We start from the raw sequence: 6,937 nt of genomic DNA on the forward strand, positions 1-6,937 counted from the left end.
ATTCCGGGGGCCTTATTTTTTGCTATTTCCTTCAAAGCAGCTTGAACTTCTGCCTTCTTCACCATAGGCTCTGGCTCAAATGCTATTTCATTAAATTCTTCTGTATCTGCCAGTTCCTTTCGGTACAATGACTCAGTATATTCCTTCCATCTTCTTTTGATACCTCCTGGATCATTTAGCATTCTGCCTAAAGCATCCTTGATGATATTGTTCTTTAATTTCCACACTCTGTTAGATCACTTTTCTTTGGAATGGGAACAAGTATAGATCTCTTCCAATCAGTTGGCCAAGTCATTTTCCTCCAGATTTCTTGACACAACTTAGTGAGCACATCTAAGGCAGCATCTGTTAGTTGAAAAACATCAGTTGGCTGCTTTCCACAGAGTCTGTTCTTTTTCGTAAGACACGGTTTAGAAATAATGAGGTTTAAGAGCTCTGGTGGCCTAGTGATAAGAAGCTGTGCTGTAATCCTGAAGGCACGTGGTTTGAATACACCAGCTGGTCTGCAGGAGAAGTTTGGGCAGTCTCCTCCCATGCAATTAACTGCCTCTGAAAACCCACCAGAGGGTCAGCTGTGGGTTGGTTCTGACTCGATGGTGCACAGACATAATAAGATTTAGGATTCATTTACTCCTGCATAATAAATTTGTTAACATGCAAGAGAAAACTTGTATTTCCAAACAGGAAATATATTTCATAGGTACAAGGGTTAAAAGACTCCCCTTTTTCTTTTTTGAGGGGCACAACTAAGTTCATAACAAATCATTTGATGTAGATAATCAGTGTCTTCTTCCCCACTCCACAGGAAGACTCTCCCCATCAGGGAGTCAGAATTGACTCCTAGCTGAACCCCCCAGTGGATTTCCAAGGCTGTAAGTCTCAGGGGAGGAGATTGCCCATATTTCTTCTTTGGAGCCATTGGTTGACTAGGCCCGTGGTAAAGTCTGTCTATCTGTCCTAGTGATTTGTATGAAGTGCCTTCTAGATTTCTTGTAAGAAGAGACTCCTCCTTCCTGCTCTACCTCTCCCTCTTTTTATATATGTTATTTTTGTTGTTGTTAGGTACCCTTGAGTCAAGTATGACTCATAGTGACCCTATAAACATAAGATCCGAACCATGTTCTCTCCTGCACCATCCTCACACGTCCTGACACACAAGAGCCCATTGGAGCAGTCACCGCATCAATCCACCTGGTTGAGGGTCTTCCTCTCTTTCACCGACTCCACCCTTCCCAGCATCATGTCCTTCTCCAAGGGATCACACCTCCTAGCAACATGTCCAGACATACCTATTTGTTCTCTTGGCCGTGCATGGGACGTTCAGTGCTCTTCTCCACCACCACAGCTCAAAGGCTATTATTTGTTAGTACTATAAGATGTCTCTCTCTGTCTTCTTCTCCGTCCCTTCCTCTCTTTCTCTCTCCATCTTGATACATAAAATCACTTGCCTTTTCAACATTCTTCATTTGTACAACTCAGTGACATTAGTTGTGTTTGTCATGTTATTCAACCATTGCTGTTTATCCACTTCCAAACAGAGTCTGTAACCATTTTAGGGAGCTCTGGTGGCCTAGTGGCAAGATGCTGCACTGCAATCCCCAAGGCATGTGTTTCGAGGCCACCAGCTGCTCCGTGGCAGAAGGATGTGCAATTTCCTCTCACGTGATTAATTGCTTCTGAAAACCCACTGGAGGGTCAGCTTTGGGTCAATTCTGACTCTGCACTGCAAAACCACCACCACCAACACCACTATCAGCACCCCCCCACCCCCATGTTTCATACACATGAATTCACACATGATTTAGGACAGACTGTTGGCTACACAGTGGATGTCATTTCCCCCCTACCCTGGGCAGGGTTTCCTTCTCTATCTTCCACTGCAAGAACTCAGTCACCTGTTTGAGACTTTTCCAGAAATTGTTTGGGATGATAGGTTGCCCCCCTTGTCCCAGACTTGCTTTTGGGTGGAGAAAACAAAGTAAAAACAAACAAACAAACAACAATCAATCAATCAAACAAACAAAAAAACAAACAACAATACCCCCCAAACTCATTGTTGTTGAGTTGGTGCAAACTCATAGTAACCCCACAGGACAGAGAAGAATTGTTTGATAGCATTTCCAAAACCATAATCATGACAGAATAGACAGACACATCTTTTTGCTGTAAGGTGCCTAGTGGGTTCAAACCACTGTGCTTTAACAACTGTGTCACCTGGGCTCTTTAATTACCTGGAGAAAGGAGATTCTCTCATTCCTCTTTGGGGAAAAATGCAGTCAAACAGCGGGAGGCAGTGGGGACAGAGGTGATTGCAAAGACAAGAAAGGAAGATCGAATTAAGGAAAGACAGCTTCTGTATCCTCGTCTGTGAAATGGGTTGTCAATGTCTTCGTCACAGACTGTAAAAGTGTATCTATTTGTTGGTGAGGATTTGGTGAGATAAAGAATAGAAAGTGCCCAGTAAGAGAAAAAGGCATCAAGACAGGTGATTATTAAAAGCTTGTTGATTACTCATCAGAAGAAAAGTAGATGGGCAGGTGTGTGTGTGTGTGTGTGTGTGTGTCACAGGGTCACACAATTTGATGGGGGGAGGAAGGGGAATGGAAATGGGAAAGGTAAAAGAAATGGGAATGATCTGGTGTGAAAAGAATGCATATGAACTCTGTAAGTAAACCAGTATAAAATGAACATTTTATTAAATAAAAGGAGAGTGGAAGTGAGTACATTTTTCAGCTTGGAAGTTCTACAAGGGAAGGAGCTACGTTATTTGACCCTTGGCATCTAACACAGTGCCTGGAACACTGAAGATTCTAGATAAAAAAAGAATTAAATCAAAGGATGAACTCAAGCAGAATTGAACAAAGATGAAGCCCACCTGCTTTGACTCTGTGTGCATGTGCATGTGTGTGTTCTAGTTGATGGACCCTTTCCTCTACTCTGGATCCTGGAAAACATATTCTTACGGCAAGAGCTAAATACAACAACACAAAATAGCAGAAAGAGAGAGCCCTGGGCCAGGAATCAGGATGGTGGAGTTTCACTTTGACTTTGACACTGGATGGCCTTCTCTCTGTGCTTCTCGCATTCCTCGTTAGCAGCCTATGAGGATTGTTGTTGTTGTTATGTGCCGTCGAGTCACTTGCGACTCATAGCGACCGTGTGTACAACAGCCTTAAACTCCGCTCTGTCCTGTGCCAATCTCACTGTCTCCGACACACCCACCCCGATTACCCCTGTCACTGAATCAATCCACCTCATAGATGGCCTTCCCCTCCTGTGCTGTCCCTCCACCCTCCCAAACATGACGTCCCTCTCCAAGGACCTGTCCCTCCTTACAACATGTCCAAAGTATGTTAGACGAAGCCTCAGAATCCTTGCCTCCAAGGAGCCGCCCGGTTTAACCCTCTCTAGGATGAATGTTTGTTTTCCTAACAGTCCATGTTACCCTCAGCATTCTTCTCCAGCACCACAGCTCAGAGGCATCAATTTTCCTTCTATCCTTCCTAGTCATTGTCCAACTCTCTGACACATAACAAGTGATTGCAAAGACCATGGCCTGTATCAGACACACCTTAGACTCCAGAGAGACACCATTGCACTTCAGAACTTTGGAGAGGTCCCTAACAGCAGACTTTCCCATTGCAATACCTCTTTTAATTTCCTGGCTATTAGCTTGTCAAATCTACAGGTTTTGTTCCAGTTCTGACTTTTCACTTTTGATGATAAGCTTACATTAAAGTGACAGAGCTACTTCTTCCAATGGTGGGTATTGTTAGCTGATGTTGAATGGCCCCAAGTGATAGGATAAAATTACCCCAGAGGGTTTTCTAGATTGTTAGGAGAGGTCAGTTTTTGGCGAAGGGCATCATGCATGGATAAGTGGAGGGTCAGTGAAAGGAAGGAAGACCCTCAGGAGGTAGATTGTACCTCGGGGATATGAGAGACGATGAGAATGGCACAGGACCGTACAAGGCTCAGCTCTGGTGTCCATCGGGTCGCCTGAGCCGTACTTGACTGGACGACACCTAACAACAACAGCAACAATCGTTATAGGATCAGATTACGAGGCTTTTCTCCTGGAGATGGTTTGAGCTGACAGTCTTTCAGGCAGCAGCTGACCTTAATTATTGAGACCCCAGAGCTCCTCCTGCCACGTATTTGCATTTAAGCATGGGACAGAACCTTAGAACAGGGGAAGGAAGGAGTAGTGGTGGACTAGTGAGAGGGAAGCATTTTCCAGGCTCCTGCAATCACTTCACCTTGGAAAGGACAGACAAGGTGTGTCCAAACCCAGCCCTGAAACTCACTGACTCATGGTCAATGATATAGAAGAGCTCAGTGTGGGGTGATCCGTGGGAGGTGAGGCTGGTGAATGTGAATCCCCATGACAGACATGAATGGTCTGATTCCTGAACATTCCTTGGGTCTTCTAGGCACTAGTAGAACCTCTATTCAATTATTTATTAATAGCAAATACTTTTTAAAAAAACGAAAATGGAAATCTCATCTGATGCACAAGAATCAGACTGACTCTATCTGCAGAAAGATGTCTTGGAGAAGCTCAGTATCAGCAGTCAAAACCAGACCAGGCATTGACTGTAGAGTAGACCACCCATTACTCATGTGTAAGTACAAATTGATACTGAAGAAAAGAAAAACAAGTCCACAAGAACAAAAATAATACCTTGAGTCTCTCCCACCTGAATTTAAAAATCATCTCAACAACTCGCTCAGCATTTCTCAAGCTGAAAGAACAAATTCAAGCATCAAGTTTAAGTCCTGAGAGATGCTTTGAGCAGGATCTTGAGTGATCCAGGAAGTATCAGAAGAAGACGGAAGGAAGGGAGCTCTGGTGGCCTAGTGGCAAGAAGCTGTGCTGCAATACTGAAGGGGTGTGGTTTGAATCCACTAGCTGCCCCTACTTTGCATGCTGGGCCACAATTCTGATTTTTGGCCTTGACTGCTATTTACTCTAACTCGTGATTGCTGTAAAACTTGCCTCCTGACCCACATCTAATAACTCCAGCCCCAAAGACACGATCTCACTTTTTCTCTCTCTGTCTCATTGCTGTGGAGTTGGAACTAACTTACACAGCTCACCCTCCACTGGGTTTGGGGCTGTAAAGTGTACAAGAGGATGTTGGGCCATTTTTCTTCCTTGGAGCCACGGGTGGATTTGAACCACCAGAGTAGGTACAGCCTTTGTGTTAGCAGTGCAATTCTCTGCCAAGGAGACCATCGGGGCTCTTAGGAGACAAGGAATGGTAGGGAATGACCCTGGAGAACCACCTCACTGCAGTTTTGGGTGTCACCACAAGGTGGTGATGTAACATCCTTAGCTTTTATTTGTTATGAGCTTCTGGTGGCCTAGTGGCAAGAAGCTGCACTGCAGTCGCGAAGGCACGGAGTTCAAGGCCACCAGCTGCTCTGCGGGAGAAGGATGGGCAATCTCCTCCGACCGTCAATTCCAACTCAAAGGTCTCAACAACAACAAAGCAAACATATAGGAAGAGATGGCACATGTTTCTCCCACGGAGCTGCTTCTTGTGGATTCCAACCTTCTACCTTTGCTTTGGCAGTGCAACTCTTTACCCACCAGGTCACCTTAGCTCATAGTATCTTTTTTTAAAGGAGCCATGGTGGCATACTGAGTTACCTGTTGGGCTTCTTACCGAGAGGTCAGCAGCTCAGATTCACCAGCCGTTCTTCTGGAAAAAGAATAGCAAGCCTCTTCCTGTAGTAAAGATTTATAGCTTCAGAAACCTGGTGGAGGGGAACTGGCAATCATTTCGGAATTGACTGGACAGTCAGAGGTTTGCATTGGCTGTATTGCTGTATTTCAGTCAGGGTGAAAGTGGATACGGAAAATCTGTTTTCTAGGCAACAATTCCTATGCGAATTGTTCTTTGACACTGGTTGCAATTCTGGATATGTGTCCCTATTTCCTGCCTGGCTCCCCTGTTTCCATTCCATGTATCTTTCTGTCTTGCCCTGCTTTCTTAACTTTAGTTTTGGACAAACATTCCCTTTTGGGTCTGATATTGTTTGCTCTCAGGTGCACACTCTTTAACAGGTATTATTATTTTTTCACGTATTATCTATTTTATTGAGATTTTAATCTCATCACACATGGTCCCAAGAACACATAAATGAAGTATAATCAGATGTGTTCAAACATCACAGCCAATGATGCCACACTTACCTATGATCTCACCTAGGTAAAATCATATCCACACCTCAGTGGCCACCACTAAATTGTTCAGCAGAGCTTCCATAACTTTGAGCTGTTTTGAGTGACCAGTTTGATCCCCATTGACTGTTCTTTTCAGGTTCTGAATAGCTGTAGGGATCTCAGCAGGGGTTGGAGGAACCAGCTCCACATTGGCGTAGTGCCAAAATGTGGCCAATCAAGGCTTTGAGTCAGTCAGGGCAGCGTTTACCATCTCCAGAACCTTCTCCACCAGGTTACAGACAAATCGGGCCATGGTTCTAACACCCCAAGCCCGACGTCCCTATCTTATTATTTATTTTATAAACATATTTATTTTCTTTTACGGAGCTCTAGTGGCCTAGTGGATAAAGAATTACGTTGCCAATCCAAAGCAGGGAGTTCTAATCCACCATCTGCCCCCTGAGAGAGAAAGGTGGGCACTTGCCTCCTGTGTGATTTACAGCTTCTGTAAACCTGCTGGAGGCTCAGTGATGAGTTGGTTCAGACCCTGTAGCACACAATATTTATTATTTACCTCTAGGAGCTCTGGTGGCCTAGTGGCAAGAAGCTGCACTGCAGACTCAGAGGTGCATAGTTTGAACCCATCAGCTGCTCTGTAAGAGAAAGCTGGTCAATCTCTCCCCGTGTGATTAACTGCCTCCGAAGACCCACTGGAGGGTCAGCTGTAGGTCGGTTCTGACTCAAAGGTACAAAACAACAGTAAAA

The 6,937-nt window shown here is 44.6% G+C and overlaps 1 pseudogene; it reads right to left on the reverse strand.

The window, feature by feature from the left end:
- Nucleotides 1-6,170: 6,170 nt before the first annotated feature.
- On the reverse strand, nt 6,171-6,485 carry LOC102863416 (annotated as a pseudogene).
- Between the last annotated feature and the right edge of the window lie 452 nt (nt 6,486-6,937).

The sequence above is a fragment of the Elephantulus edwardii genome, unplaced genomic scaffold, assembly GCF_000299155.1.
Source record: "Elephantulus edwardii isolate Elephantulus edwardi_28Jun2011 unplaced genomic scaffold, EleEdw1.0 scaffold00151, whole genome shotgun sequence".
NCBI lineage: Eukaryota > Metazoa > Chordata > Mammalia > Macroscelidea > Macroscelididae > Elephantulus > Elephantulus edwardii.